Consider the following 16,745-nt stretch of genomic DNA (forward strand, 5'->3'; position numbering starts at 1 on the left):
AGCAATAGGAAATGTGAAACTTTCTCTGTCTCCCTAGACCTACTTTTCTGGCACTTGGTGGAAGCTCTTTTTGTTTTTCTTGTTTGTTTTAATGGACAGGTGATCGATCTGGGTTGAAGACAGAAATACCACTGAGACATCTACACATCTTAGTGCAAACAGGGTAACTCACTATTGGAACTTGATCAACAGTAAACAAAGTACTGGGAGTGCAATTAACAACAGAGATATGTCCATCAGTCATCAGCTCTTTACTGAATACGTAGTACATTTTAGACCAGAGATAGGATTCCAAGGGCAGAGGATGTGTGTGTGTGTGTGTGCTCAGTCATGTCTGACTCTTTGCAACCCTGGGGAGGGAGAGGGCTGATCAGAGTGCTCCTGAGAAGTCTATGAGGTGAGTTGTCAATAAGCAACACCAACTCGTTTAGCCATCCCTGTATTTAATCGTAGTATATGTCTACAAAAGGAGGCAGATGTAGAATGAAAAACTGAATGTGGAATTAAACAATGGAGAAGAGAGATCCAAACCAAATAAAATCTCCATTCCAATTTCCTATGATATGCAATCTGTTGTCATGGGATAGCAAGACAAAGGGAAGTGACTGCTGGCACGCATGTGGGTTTAATGAGGAACATTAGTGGAACATACCTTATCTGTCCTCCCAGTGTGGAAAAATCTGTATAAGAGAAGGAAGTCCTTAAAATAGTATCGGCTGACCATCATCCCGACAAAAAAGGGGAAGTCTGAGGTGGGTGAATCTCAGATATACAAACCAATCCTAGTGTGTTTCTTTAAAAGAAAGAAAGAGAAAGCTCTTAGAAAAGGGGAAAGGACTTCCGTGGTTCCTCTGTATATTTTTAGAAGAATGGCATCACTTTGCAGACTTGAATCTAGACTTATAAACCACTTTCCTCAGTGTTTCCACTACATCTTTTCAGCTTGGCTACTCTTCAGAAACGAACATTTCTAACTCTTATTGGTCATTTCTTAGCTTCAGCTAATGAAATCGGTGTCTTTTAAGGAACTTTGTCTGGTGGGAAAAGCATATTTATTTGTAAGGTGAAAAGAAATGGATAATAAGATAGATCCATTTCTTCTAACACGATAATATTCCTTTAATCCAAGCCAGTGCTATGACTCATCTGCCTGTCTCCTCTTGTGGGATGGAAAGGGAGCCGTCTGCAACCTTCGGCAGGCAGCCGGGAGGAGTGAGGGAGGGAGGTTCCTCTCCAAAGCTAGGGCTGCTGTTCTGCTTCAAAAATTCACAGAGTTCTGGAACTGCCATTTCTTTGGGCAGAAGTGGCCCTTGGTACTTTGGAATCAGATCTTGCCTGGGACAGCTTCATTATTAATAACTTGTCTCGAGGTGGTTGCTGGCACCAAGGAAGCTTCTGCCCAGAGCCAAGGTGACCTCCATGGGGCTCTCAGCAAGCTGGACCAGTGGGGTTTGAGCTTGCTTCCTATCCATCTGGCAGAACAAGATGCTGGAAGACAGCCTTGAAAGAGGGGGATTTTCCTTTTTTTTTCCCTGGCTAACAAAATAATTTTTATTGTTACCCATCCTACCTTGCCTTATTTCAAAAGCAATGCACATCACTGTAGAAAAAAATGGGAAAAACTTACAAGCAAAAGAAGATTTTAAAATCCATTCATAAGTCCACCAGTGGCAGTAACTATTAGCATATCTTTTGAAAAATTTCCTTCTTTGTGTGTATAGCAGTCTGCTTTTGTAACGTGCTTTTTCCTTTAAACAGTGTTGAACATCACTCCATCTGACAATATGATTTTTAAAAGCTACACAATATTCTTTTATATGGGTGTACCATAAGTATTTAAACATCCTCTATTGTTGGGTATACAGGTTGTTTCCAGTTTTCTGCTAAAATAGCATCAGTGAATATCTTCATGTTGAAATCTTTGCACATGTCTTTAATCAGTGTCTATCAACCTTCAGCAGCCTCCATTGTTCTTAGGAGGAAAAAACAAGACAGAAAATTATAGCTAACAAAATAATAGCTGTATCTATCCTGAAACATTAAGGTTATCAAGAATTTTAATGAGCACGATCTGTCTTGGCAGAGGATGGGTTAGTTGAGTTCATTCTTGAATTTATCAAGCATTGATTGAGCCCAGAGGGCATTTTTATGGGTTGAGGTGAGGAATAGAAAACATCCTTCTGCATTTTTTGGTGGGCACTGTGTCCTCTGCACAGGCCCATCCATGTCCAGACGCCTGTGGGGAGTCACGGGTGGAAGAGGCTGGTCATTTGGGCATTAGGCTGTTCTCCCAGGCTTTTAGTTCTGCCCTCATGAGCTGCCTACAGGACAGCTTCCTGAGCAGCTAATGCAATGATAGTGACTCTAAAGCACAGATTCAGAGGGAGAGGGAAGTTGAAAAAGAGGGAAGAGAAAGAGAGATAAAGAGGAAAACTCCATGGCCCCAATCTCTGTTGTGTTTTGGCTCAGCTTCCTATGGGGCTGCTTGTAAGCCTTTTAAACAGAAGGACCAGGATCATAGGTTCGGCCCCACTGGGAGTCCACCTGATTACATATGGTATCTTGGGCCCCCTGTGGCATTCTGTCTGGGGGCTGCAGGATGTGAGGGTGCTGTATTGGAGCTGTTCTTATACCCATCCGCAAGGCTTGTATATGGGCACCCTAATTGACTGATTTTGCTGTTCTGTATGTCTTCCCATCTTCCTGGATCTTTCCTGGTGAGGAAAGGGTCAATTTATTCCTACTGGGGAGAAGGGTGGGCTCAAGACCCATGAAACTCAAGCAGCAGCTAGAATCCTTCCAGTTTAGGAAGATAAGCGTGTACCCAAAGACTGTATAGGGGCAATGTTGCCCCAGTTTTCTAAAGTAAGAAAGGAGTCGATTTCAAGAATCACAGATCCATAACAGGCCTTTTTGGCCACTCTTTAGAAAAAGTCTGGAACAAGTAGGTTTATATGTGTTTAAAGAAGAAAGTGGTGATCACCAGCAGCCAACATGGGCTCATTATGATGTCCCATTAAGATAACCATGTTAACTTTCTTTAAACAGTATCATTAGGTGAATCAAGATAATTTTATTTAACTTAGAGGCAGCAAGTATTAGTTAAGCACTCTGTGCTTGAAGTGAAGAGAGCTGACTGCCACGGATGTTATATGTTGTGATATAAGTAAAGAATTTGATCAAGTCTTGCATAATTCTTTTGCTGTTAGGTGGATCTAGAACTGGTTGAGCAGCACTACCCAGTGAGGCTTGATTCATAGTTCTGAGTTAACTTGAAGGGAGATCTCCGGTGGAGTGACACAGAGCTCTGTCCTTGTTTCTGGTCTATTCTATTCTTCTTTTTCTTCCTCCTCCTCCTCTTCTTTTTAATCCGGTGCTTTGGAGGATGAATTTGGTTGTGCTTATCAAATGTGTGGTTACCCTGCTAAGACAGGTCAGGAAAGACTTGAAATCACATAGTAAAAAAGTAGATGGGTCTTGATAGTCCATAGACTCCACATGAGTCAGCAGGGGAATGACTGCTGCATTGCTCTGAGAAGGGTGGGATTAGTCCTCTGTTTCTGAGCTGGTGTTAGGGTCACCATGGGTCTTGTGAACATCTGGTATCACATCCCAGGGAGCTCCCAGAAGTAGGGATACCAGAACAGTGAGGGAGGTTTGGGAAATATTCTGTATAAGGAAGTTTGAATGTCAGGCTTGGGAAAGAAAGAAAACAAGACATAACAGGATGGGTGTCCTCAGATGTGTAAAGACCTAGATGCTAGGCCGATAGAGAACTAGAGATCAGTGTTATAAGTTATACACTGTTATAAGTTATACACAGTATTATATGTTATACACTGATCTATAACACTACAGATCAGTGTTATAAGAAAGTAGAATTTGTATTTAGGGCCATTCCTGGCCTGCATGTCCTCAGATCCATCCTTGAACTTTCTCTGCTCTGTATGGAGGAAGAGCTGACCGTTGCAGGCTGCATTTGCCATCCTGTGATGTGAGCTAGTTGCTAGCTGGATCTAGCAATGTGAAGCACTGGCAGAAGACTGGAGGACAGGGCAAGAAAGAGCTGGGATATTCTCTCCAGCCCTCCTTCCCTCAGTCCTGTGACCATTGCTGTATCTCCTCCGTGGCTCCAGCTCCCACTAATGGACCAACTGTAGTTCCAGCTTCCATCAGGTGACCATGGCCTCTGGGTTCCAGTAATAACACCCTCTCTCTTTTTTCCCTCCAGCCCAGGATGGCAGTGGCTTCCTGCTGTTGTTAATATCTAGGCTTCCTTGGGGTTCCCCCAGTGGTGCTAGTGGTAAAGAATCCATCTGCCAAGCAGGAGACACAAGAGATGTGGGTTTAATCCCTAGGTGGTAAAGATCCCCTGGAATAGGAAATGGCAACCTGCTCTTCCCTGGACAATTTTATGGACAAAGGAGCCTGGCGGGCTACAGTCTATGGGGTCACAAAGAGTCGGACATGACTGAGCACAAACACTACAGCCTGCCATACTGCCCTCTGGCTTCTCAGCTCTTCCATCCCCCTGTGACTGGTCCTCTGCATTATTCTGTTAGAAATTATATCTTTTCAGAGTTGGGATTAGAAGTCAAGGCTCCTGACCTGAGATCAACACTCTTTTCATTTCATGTTGTCTGTCTCCTCCTATAAGATTTTTATTAACCATCCACCCATGGTTTCTATTAGTCACTCTTTTGATCTATGGGAGGGAAAATTGAGTCTCCTAAAGCATTTTTTTAAAAAATTCTCTTGTGATTATGTGACAACCTTGTTCAATAACACTCACTAATTATTTTACAGAACAAATACTGCTCGCTAAGTGTTGAGTGGAACATTTTTTCCCTCCCTTCAAAGCATTTTGTACTTAGAAAAGCTAAATACACATTCCAATCTGGAAGATTCCATTTATATAAGTCTCTGATTTCATAATGTCTATGTTGAATTGAGGGCTGTAGAAAAGGAAAGGAATGCTCAAGGCCACCTAGTCTAACCCCATCACTTTAGATGTAAAGAAACAGGTTCAGAAAGATGGAGTGGCTTTCCCAACTTTAGGGACAGAGTGGGGCAAGAACCCAGGTCTCAGTTCAAGGTTCTGAGTTCAAGATACTTATACCGTCATGCTTGTTTATGGGCATGTTTATTATTGTTTATTACTGTCATTCACTTCATCCAGTTTTCAATCTGCTTCTGCCTTCAGTTCCCAAATCTCTTCCCAGTGCTGTCTTTCCCTTCTTTTCAACTCCTGCTTACCAGGGTTTCAGTAGCCCATCTCCACTTGGAATGGAATTATCAAAGTAGGAGTTGACTAAGCCCTTTTAAAAATTTCTTTATCTCATCAACAACTGCCTTCGGCTCCTTCCCCTTTCCTTCTTTCTCCTCCACTCCCCTTTTTTCCTGGATTCTCAGATTTTCCATTCTTCTCTCCACTCTAGCCAACATTTTTCCTTCCCACCAAGTCTTCTCTTGGCATGGGGCCCTTAAATTGGTCTCTCCCTTTTGTGTCCAGTCATCCTGGTTGAAGCCATCAACACTTCTAAGAGAGGAATCTTTCAAGCCTTGGATCTGATTCCTGGTTGCCATAAACCTTTGATCATTCTCTGAGGAAAGCCATAAATTAATGTTATTCCTTGGCAGGCCCCCTGGGCTTATCCCAGATCACTTCCCTGGTCTCTCAGTTTTGGATGTGATCATCTTAACACCTCAAACACTATAGCATAGATGGGAAATCCTCCCCTAGCCAAGAATGTAATATTTATTCTAGGCCAAACTATTAATATGTATCATCCCATGGGAATTTCCATTGTTTCAACAACTTTCTCTTTTGGCTGTCAGTATCAATCTTAGCTGGTTTTTAGATCTTTCCAAATGTTTGTTATCTGGACGTTCATGAGTGATTAGATTTACTGAAGCTCTTTCAGGATAACATCATTACAATATAATATTTGAGTCACTGTGACCCTGTTCAAATGAACTAATCCTACCCCCAAACAGACACGTTGATAACATATTTCCAGTTGGCTTAATTATATTCTTCTATCCTTCCAAATTTTGTGTTACTTTCTTCCAATGTGGATTTTGTCAAGTCACATACTTATCAAGAATCCAGGAACTCACTTTACCCTGCACATTCCTATAATTCATACTTCAATTTCTCTTGATGAAGTTGATAAGTCCAAGGATCAAGTATTGGATTTCTGTCCCAGGAAGCAAGCGCAGGGGGACACCCATCTCCTTCCTTGGTCCGGGCGATAGTGCTTTAAGAGTTAGCAGGAACAGGTAGTGGTCCAGAGAAAAGAGGCAGCCTTGGACACCAGAATCCTAACCCCATCGTGCTCTCCTCTCCTAGAGAGGATTGGATGGTGGGTCAGAGCAACACTAACTCTCAGTTCCAGAAATCACATCTTTCCAAAATCTCCACAGTTACCTAAGGTGCCAACAGCCTCCCAGTTCCCCACATTTGTCTTCAAATTAGTTCTGTGATTTTTTTTTTTTTGGTCTTACTTCCACTTTGGTGTTCACAGTTCTGTCAAATTCTAATGTTATTTCTTCCACAAATCTATTGATTTTATTCTTTCATTTCCAAATCCACAGTCTCCCTCCTCCCAGCTCTTTACCTGTGTCTTGAATGCTGCACAACACACTTCCTCCAGCCTTGCACAAATAAATCCCCTTGTACCCAAGCCAGAGCTCAGGCTCCCTCAACCGTCACTCTTTTTCATCTGAGAGCTTGTGTCTTCACCATCCTGCTCTGTTCCCTATGCCCAGGAGAGCCTTGAATATGTGTCAAAACAAAGAACTTGCCAGAGTATCAGCAATGATGGTTTGTCCCAGTGCACCCCATTTCAGTCTCTTTCTGCTTCCTGCCTTAATTTCTCTGACTCTCTACTTGCTGATATGTTGGCCCCTTTCCTTCTTCCCCTGGCAGAAGGCCTGCCTCCTTCCGGCCAGCCGGGATGCCTTGCTCTGACAGCTAGAGGTTTTGACTCTCTGGCTTGGCCTTAGGCCCTTGTCCCTAGAATTGCCCTCATGGGAACTTTGGGCCAGCAATCCCTGGTGTTCCTGGAACCCACATCTTCTTGGCTTTGCTTCTGGACCACTAAGTGTTGGGTAATTTCTGGCATGTCAGAGTGAAGACACCTGGATTTTTGTCATGAACTTGATGTGTGAGTTTAAATAAGTCAGGGGTGCCTGCCTCAGCCCTCTTCAGATGCCAGTTCTGAGGACCTTCAGCTTGTCATCTTGCATGCCTTGAACATATCCACCACTTCCCTGCTAATGCCCGAACCTGTCCTGACCAAGCCCCTTTCTCCCGCCACAAGACGAGGAGGGGGATGAAGCTTGTCTGTAACTCGGCACTCAGCATACCCTGGGTCTCTGCATATTCACTGACCTACAGTTTCTCCTTTGGCTCTGTCCCCCAGACCGTGTAAACAGTGTGCTTGGGTCTTACCTCAGTGTAAGAGGTAAGAGGTGAATGGTTTGATGTTAAAACTCCAACTAAAACTCTTATTTTATCTACTTAAAAAAAATCATTGTAATATATAGTGGAAGTATATGTAACCTTGTTCTGTAGTTTCCAAGTCTCCTGTAAATGTGCTATCATAGTTTCATAATATAAAAAATTAAAATTAAAATAAAAAAATAAAGTATGCCTTCCCACAGAAGCCCCTCCCCACTGCCTGGTCATTCTAATAGCCCTTCTTGTACACCATTGTCTCATTCTTGGGGTATGGGAATACTGTGTTCAGTATTCCAAGAGCTAGTGCACTGAGATTTGTACTTCTGTTTTGTTTCCAATCCAAATTGATTATTTTTTTCAGTTTTCATCCAGATGTTTGATATCATGTAAACACAGCTTGAAAGTGTTCCTGAACTGCTTACAGATGTACACCAGTGAAATCCTTTCCAAATTATATATAATGATGCTCTATTTATATCTGTGCCATAGTCTCTGGCTTGAGTTTTAACTATAAGACTAACTTGGAAAAAAAGTGAAAAACTCACATATGTGGATGATTTGTCTACTTGATTAAAGACTCCAGATATTTGGACATATTCAGGAATTGACATTGTTTCCCACTGAATGCAGGCGTATCTGTAGCCATGGTATTCTGAACTGAATGTTTGTGCTCCCATTCATATGTGGAAGCCCAAAATTGTAATGTGAAAGTATTTGGAGATGAGTTCTTTGGGAGGTGACTAGGGTTAGACGAGGTTATGAAGGTGGGCCCTTATAATGGGATTAGTGTCTTTATAGGAAGAGATAGAAGTGGACTCTCTCTGTCCATGAGCTCACACAAAGAAAGGGTCATATGAACACACAGTGAGAAGGTACTGTGCTGGGCTGTGCTTCATTGCTCAGTCGTGATCCCATGGACTGTCCCCCGCCAGGCTGCTCTGTCCATGGGGGGTCTCCAGGCAAGAATACTGGACTGGGTTGCCATGCCCTCCTCCAGGGGATCTTCCCAACCCAGGGATCAAACCCAGGTCTCCCACATTGCAGGTGGATTCTTTACTATCTGAGCCACCAGGGAAGCCCAAGAATACTGGAGTGGGTAGCCTATCCCTTCTCCAGGGGATCTTCCTGACCCAGGAATTGAACTGGGGTCTTCTGCATTGCAGGAGGATTCTTTACCAGCTGAGCTACCAGGGAAGTGAGAAGGTGGCTACCTGCAATTCAAGAGAAAACCTCTCATCAGAACCTGACCATGCTGGCACTTTGATCTCAGACTTCTAGCCTCCAGACTGTGAGTAAATAGCATTTCTTTTGTTTAAGCACCCAGTCTATGATATCTTGTTGTGGAGACTGAGCAGAATAATATACATGGGGACCAAGAATATGTTGCTTCATTCAGTGTATGTTCACTGTGTCTCTCGAACCTGCTGTATATAAGCCAAGACCTTCTTCCTTGATGTTTGACATCAGAAGGACACCCTGCAAGCCCTTTAGATCTACTTAATTCTCTTCAAGGCTTAGTTGCAGATACAGTATTTATGGGTGATTGCATAAAAGGTATTATAGCAGATTGTATTATCCAAAGATGTTACAGTCTGGCCAAATTTCTGGCCCACAAAATTGTAAGGAAAATAAAATGGTAGTTGTAAGTCAGTAAATTTGGGGGTAATTTGTTATGCATCTGTAGTAACTGTAAGAGATATACATTTCATTGATTCCTGTCAGTAAAATCCCACCCCTGAATCAAGCCCAACCAACAGAAAGCCTACCTTGGTTGGATTGTTTTTGAGTAGCCCTCAGGTGTGGTGCCCTGGTTTGTACCAACAGACAGGATCAGAGGCAGCTGCTCTGTGAAGATACTGTTGAGATGGGATCGAGGTCACTTAGAGCTTAGTGCAGGAAAGGTTGTGTTTCTTGGGAGCAGTTGGTATCTTACAGACACTGTGAATCTTATTTTTGCTCACCTTTTCCTCTTTGCTTTGGCTTCTAGGAAGCTCAGGACTAATTCTGTGACCAACCTGTAACTATCTTATTTCTTTGTATCCTTCTGTATCTATTTTTGTAAGCCCCTTAAAAATACTTTTGGAACAAGTGTTTTGATGCAGTTGGGCCATAAATGAATTAATGCAAGAATGAATGTCCCTCAAATCACCTTAGAATTTGAGAGTGTTATTAGATTGCGCTAGTTCCAACATAAAGCTTTATTATAACTTTATGAAAAACCAAACATATCTTGTGTGCATGCATGCTAAGTCACTTCAGTTGTCCGACTCTGTGATCCCATGAATTGTAGCCCCCTAGGCTCCTCTGACCGTGGAATTCTCCAGGCAAGAATACTGGCATGGGTTCCCATGCCCTCCTTCAGGGGATCTTCCTGGCCCAGGTACTGAACCTGTATCTCTCATGTCTCTTGAATTGGCTGGCAGGTGACTAGCACCATCTGGGAAGCCCACAAAATTGTAAGCAAAATAAAATGGTAAGATAAAACATATCTTACATTATCTAAAAGAAAACTACAAGAAACTAAAAGGGACCATCTAGACTGGAAGTTAAAAAAAATAATAATCCACTGCAAAGTAATATAACATCATTTAGTAAGTTAAACAATGAGGCATTTCAACAGGAAAAGTGTGTTTATTGAGCACCCATTAGCTCACGGGCATTTTCTAGATCCTCTATGTATTAAATTGCATTTCAGTTCAGTTCAGTCACTCAGCTGTGTCTGACTCTTTGCGACCCCATGGAGTGCAGCACGCCAGGTTTCCCTGTCCATCACCAACTCCCAGAGCTTGCTCAAACTCATGTCCATTGAGTCAGTGATGCCATCCAACCATCTCATTCTCTGTCGTCCTCTTCTCCTGCCTTCAATCTTTCCCAGCATCACGGTCTTTTTCAATGAGTCAGTTCTTTGCATCAGGTGGCTGAAGTATTGGACCAAAGTAATGGATTAAATTGCACTTAGTCATGTTTCATCCAGATGGCCCCATGGACGTAAAGTTACCTTAGGTTCAAATGAAAAAACTGATTGCTGCTGCTGCTGCTGCTAAGTCGCTTCAGTCACGTCCGAGTCTGTGCGACCCCATAGACGGCAGCCCACCAGGCTCCCCCGTCCCTGGGATTCTCCAGGCAAGAACACTGGAGTGGGAAAAAACTGATTAGAGAGGTTGAAAAGCTTGTCCTGGTCACACAGCTAATTGGGAGAGCTAAGCTTCGGACTCCGTGCCCTTTCTGGTTACAGTGGGAATTGATAACCACCCTGAGGTACACATAGGTTAGAGTACTTCTCCAGGCATAGGTCAAATCCTCTTCAAGTGCAGATGCATCTCTTTGGGAATGGGCTTTTGCTGCAACTAGTCATGCTGGAGGAAGAAACCAGTGGCCTGGGGTGCAGCAGGAGGGGATGGATAGGAAGCAGAGACATGCCCCCAGGGGACAGCCTCTTACACAATCCTCACTTTCTGAGCTGTTTTCTTTTCCCCCTTCCATATTATCACCACCACTCCCCACCCTCCTCAGAAGAATATCATTGCTTCTTCAAAGAGACTCCTGAAAAACTCAGATGTTGGCCACCACTGTGGGTGAGGTTTCTGCTTGTTTCTGGGCACTGGCACATAGATAGGCGTTTGCCTTTTCTCTTCACATCTGGATGGAAGGGGCTTCCCTGTTGGTTCAGAAGATAAAGAATCTGCCTGCAATGCAGGAGACCTGAGTTTGACCCCTGGGTCAGAAAGATCCCCTGGAGAAGGAAATAGCAACCTACTCCACTATTCTTTGGAGAAGGAAATGGCAATCCATTCCAATATTCTTGCCTGGAGAATTACATGGACAGAGAAGGCTGGCAGGCTACAGTTCATGGGATCGCAAAGAGTCAGACATGACTAAGCAAGTAACACACACCAGTATTCTTGCCTGAAGAATTCCATGGACAGAAGAGCCTGGCGAGCTACAGTCCATGGGGTCACAAAGAGTTGGATATGATTGAGCGACTAACACTTTGAATTTCGTGGACAGAAACTGGAAAAAGGTGTTCTTGGTACTGACATAATTCCTTTCAATGGATTCAGCCAGTAGATCAGGCAAGCATTATGACCATGGGCTTCTAGGCAGTGCCTGGATATTCTTGCATTTCATGTCAAGAAGGGTTCGGTAATGATCCCCTGCTGGCTGTGTCCTCTGCCAGGCAGTGATTTTAAGCACCAGAGGGAAGAAACCCAGACCTGTGGGCAAGAACTCTATCCAAGCCCTGACTGCATGCTGTCATTTATCTGGATGATGCTCCTGGAACTATGACCTAAATTCTCAAATCTCTCTAATGGCTTGCCTGCATAAATGGACTTTTAGCTGCTATTAGAGTTAGCCTTCTAAGTAGGCATGAGGTGATTTAAGGGGCGTGGTTTGGGTAAGCCAAACAGCTCCACACCTTCTCTCCTGCTGGGCACGTGCCTGAAGTCCCACCATCAGGGATTCGGATCACAGAACCAAGAGGAAGCTTTTAGTGTACAAGAGCCTCTTAACAAAAACATCCGTAGATGGATATTTGGAGCAGATCCAGGGGAGTCCCAGGCTGAACTGCTGCCTTCTCTACGCTCAGCTCCTTCTCCCTGTTCCAGCAGCTAGTACCTTCATTAGGCCATAAGTACTCAGTCCTGGTTGGTTCTGGAGCCAATTCAGTATGTTAGTTAGTGTCTTTCACCTACCAGCAGATGGGGTTTGGCAGTTGACTCACTCACTCACTCATTCACACAGTTTTTGTTGAGCAGCTCCATGCTCAGGTGCTAGACATTTGGCTGGACTCTGAGGATACTGGCAGGAGCATAGTCCTGGCCATCATGGGGTGTACATTATGCTGGAGGAGGCAGACAAGTTCACTAATAAATGTGCCATGGGTCAGATGGTGATGAGCACTGTGGAGAAAATAAGGGGCTGGATGTGCGATATTTCACATGCAAAGTTCTCTTGGATGAAGTGACAGTGGGACAGAAGCTGTGTGCAGTGAGCCAACAAATGAGCCAGCGACATGGGGAAGGGTGTCCCAGGCAGAGGGGCACAGTGTGTGCTGGAGGACCCCCCAGGGGCCTGGGGGAGCTGGGAGAGGCATGGGGAGGGAGTCAATGAGGAGGACAGAGTGGGAGGCGGGCAGGAGTGGTCACTCCACATTCCCAGTCTGAGTGCCTGGAAAGCTTGAAGTAAACCCTGGTAGACAGCACCGACCAAGCCACGGCGTCTCTCCCAGAGAGCCAGGGACCTGCATCCCAAGCCCCAGCTTATCTGAACGACACCCTGGAAACTGCCTGCCAATTCCCCTGGAGCGGTAACCCTGCCCCTCCCTCTGCATCAGCAAGGACCATCCCTCTGCTGGCTCCTGTAGCCTCCCCCGCCCCGCACTGTGCCCCCTGTAACCTTCCCTTGGTCATCCCCATCCCCCACCCCTGACATCAGGGTGGGATGTCAGGTTGGTTTTCCTTAGCTCTAGCTCAGCCACCTACTGGCTTCTGTGCCACCCACTGTGTGCCAGGCCAGTCCTCCCACCGCATTCCTGGGGCTGGCTTGTTTGCACAGAATCACTGCTCAGAGCTATAAGATGCTTTGTGGACAAACACCTTCCACCTTGTGATTTTGTCCAGGGCTCACCCTGGGCAAGCCCTTTCCTGCCCTTGGGAAATCTATTTAGTACTTGGTGTGTGCTAGGCACTGTGCTTTACATGTGTCAAGATTGTCAAGATTTTCCAGTAAGATAGATATTACTAAATTTTATCCCTATTTTACAGGTGAGAAAATGGAGGCTCAGAAAGGCTAAAGCGTTTGCTGAAGATCATACACAGCTGGTGAGTGAAATTTCGGTTGAAACCAAATCTGTCTTTCCCCAGAGCCCCTCCCATGAAAATGAAAAGAGTTGAATGTATTCAGAAAGAGGTTTTGAACTGAGAATTGTAACAAGTACAGCCCTGCAGCTCCAGCATGGAGGAGCTGATCTGTGCATCTTGCCTGGGTTGTTCACCCAGCAGGAATGAAGATCCTGGAAATTGTCCTGCCATTCCTCACCAGTGATAACTCTGCTATGCCAGCATCCCAAACCATGCTGCTCCTCTGGCCCAGAGCTCCCTGATTGCAAGTGAAAAATGCCTGCACTTATAGTACTTCCCCTGATGCATAAATGTTCTTTTTTCTGGCCCGCATGCCTGGCCTCTTACATCAAATGTTCACCCTCTGGGTACTGTGGATTGGGAACACAAAGCTAATTATGGCTCAGTCTCTGCTGTCGTGGGCACCCCAAAGAGACGCTCTTTTGAGATGGCTGCTTCCTGCCCCTGTTTTTCTGAGGAGAAGCCCATGCTGCTGCCTTTCCCCACAATTCCCCTCAGGTCTGCAAGTTCTTAATGAGCACCTATTACCTGTGAGATTTGGTCTTGGGCCTGCTTAGTGAGAAATGAGACCTTTTTAGTCTTAAGGAATCAATTAGCAAGATTAGGGGGTGTGGGGAGAAACAGGGTACATGGAAGACAATAACCCATAAAACTCTATTAGCAGGCAGAGCAGAGCCTTTTTCTTGCTTAACTACATGCCTAAAAACAAAACAAAAATGAAAGAATGTTATTTTAACAAGATGAGCCTGAAATGAAAATGGACATGATATAAAAATTTTTTCATAGAACATTCAAACTGAAAATTATGTTTTGGTAAACTTTTCTTTTTGAAAACTTCCACATTTACCTCAATTTTTGGAGGAATATTTAGGAGATTATGAAGTTTCCATGCAATTGTATAGGTCTGTTTTTGTTCAGTCTCCAGATGTAAACCTCATTGGGAAAGTCAACCCTCATTTTTAGAAATAATGGCAAAAGCATATAATTGTATGCAATTTCCCTTGGTTCATTTAGAGACATCTCAGTATAATTTGTTTTCTATTGCTGTTTCACTGGTGGTCTCCCCTCTTCCTCAGGGATTGCCAATGAGGCTCCTGCAGGCTGTCCTCAGGGGTACTTAGGGGAGACGATTTCTTCAGGTGGCACCTTGGGGCACAGGAAGGTACCAAAATCCTCCCTGCCACCATGTGCGGCCCCAGTAACCTGCCACAGTAGCCCAGATTTCACCAGGAGGGCTTTATTCCCTTTGGTGATGTGTGTGAACTTGTTTTGAGGGAATGATGGTAGTGCACTGGAGCTGTTTCTGCAAATGAACTCTTGTACCAGAGGCCTAGATATACAGAGGTCAGATGTGAATTAGGGGCTCCCTCTGCTTGCATTCTAGACACCCCTATGCAACCCCTCCGCCCAGCCACTGTCCTCTCCACAGCCTGATGAAGCCTTGGGATGTAACAGCCTTGAAGTTCCCTCAGTAAACTGTTTTCTGGCTTCTTCGTCCTGTTTTCTCTGACATCTACCCTGATGTGGAGCTCAGCCACACTAGTTTCCATGGGGCACCCATCGTGGCATGCATTTTTCGAGGTTTGCCGATGCCCCTGAAGATTTTGAGGACATCAAAAGAGAGTTCAGTCTTCTGTCAGGCTCACCTCTTTGTTATTTGTCTTCTCTCACACGCTGATTCTCCTGGGGCTCCAGGAGGGTATCAGCCTAGGGATTTTTTGCTGCAGATAATGTAAATAGTCACCTAGATTGAGGGCTTCCTTTGCTGACAGAATGTGGCAGTTCCATTGTCCTGTAGGTCAACCTGTCCAAGGTTTGTACCCTAAATATCTGGTACAAGTTTGCCACATGGTAAGTGTCCAGTAAATATGTGCTGAGTGAATGAATGAACGGAATGCCAAATGTTTGCATATGAAAATAGAACTCACGGAGGTTTCTTCTGAAATGGAGACAACAGGCAGGGGTGGGAGGCTGTGCCTGGTGGTTAACCTGAGGTTGCTATGAGACGTTGTTAGAGGATTAGAAACAATGTGTGTAAACCACAGGCCACAGCACCTGGGACTCAAGCTTTCACCGAAGAACACTTTGCATCCCCGCTAGGCCCCTTGTATTCATTCCCACAAACTGCAGTCTTCGGCAAAGGAATGAATTAGAGGCAACAAGCAGAGTTTGGAGAAGCAGGTTTCTGTGCCTAGGAAGAAAAACTTCCAACAGAATATTCTGGAAATGGAATTGGATCCTGGTGACATCCCCTTCCTACAATCATATGATGTTGAAACAGGAGGACCATGCACCAGAGATGTGGGTAGGGGGTGGGCCAGGTGTCTTTTATGTTTCTCTCCCTCCCCAAGAAGCTCTGATTCTATTATGGCATTAAAAAAATTCTTTTGTTGCTTTGACTTAAAATAGGTGTGGGGATGCTGCAAATTCAAATATAAGAGAAATCTCAGGAAAATTATGTTACTAGGAAACCAAAAGGGTTTGGCATTCTTTCAAGAGAATTTCTGTTCTGCCACCCTATATTGTTCCTGAGGTCTTGCCAAGCCAAATTCTTTCTCTGTGGCTAGTCTTCTTTGGGCTGATTCTCTCCCACAATAAGCCTTGGCCACTGAGCACCAAAAGTCACTTGTTGGCTACAGCCTTCCCTGCTTTTAGATATTAAGGCAGAAAGCAGAGTTTTCAAACATACTTCTTATGCCAAGCATGGATGTGGATTTATTCTGGACATTTTGGGCTCTGTCAGTGAAAGTATAAGATGTCTAGATCAGGGTTTCCCAGTCTTGACACTATGACATTTTAGGCCAGGTAGTTCTTTGTTGTCGGGGGTTGCCCTGTGCATTATATGATGTTTTTGCAGCATTCTTGCCCTCTACCAACTAGATTCTAGTAGCATCTCCCCTAGCTGTGACAGTCTCAAATTTCTCCAGATATTTTCAAATGGCCCCTGTCCAGAATTTCTCCAGATATTGTCATTTGTCCCCTGTCAAAGTCACCTGTGGTTGAGAACCACTAGTCTAGGTAAAGACTGGAAGGAAGTCAGTCATCTCCATGTTCTGTTGGGCTAGGTAACTAACACATTGAACCTGAAATCCAGTTTTTCTGACCTCATAACCTGGGCTTAGGAGGCAGGACCTCAGTGTGATTAAGATCCAGAAACTGAAAGAACTGGATTCACATCCTGACCCTCTTACTTCCAAGTTATTAACCTCTGTCAGCTTTAGTTTCTTCATCTGTGAAAAAGGGCAATAATAGTATTTACCCTACTCTGTGGGCAAGAGGATTAAATGAGGTAATGTTTACAAAATACTTATCATCACTTTACTTGATACTTAATAAGGCTGCGATCCATGTGGGTTATTATTATGACAAAAACTTCCAAGGCTGAAAAAGATCATCTCTTTTCTTTTGCATGTATCTTA

The 16,745-nt window shown here is 44.2% G+C and overlaps 1 long non-coding RNA gene across 1 annotated transcript in view; it reads left to right on the forward strand.

The window, feature by feature from the left end:
• The first annotated feature begins 8,699 nt into the window (after window positions 1–8,699).
• The window catches only part of LOC122705608, a 104,342-nt gene continuing 96,296 nt past the window's right edge, over window positions 8,700–16,745 (forward strand). The window contains exons 1-2 of the long non-coding RNA XR_006344158.1: window positions 8,700–8,753; window positions 13,231–13,287. This is a non-coding gene — a long non-coding RNA (uncharacterized LOC122705608). The remainder of the gene's footprint in view (window positions 8,754–13,230; window positions 13,288–16,745) is intronic.

Source organism: Cervus elaphus, chromosome 12 (genome assembly GCF_910594005.1).
Source record: "Cervus elaphus chromosome 12, mCerEla1.1, whole genome shotgun sequence".
Classification (NCBI taxonomy): Eukaryota; Metazoa; Chordata; class Mammalia; order Artiodactyla; family Cervidae; genus Cervus; species Cervus elaphus.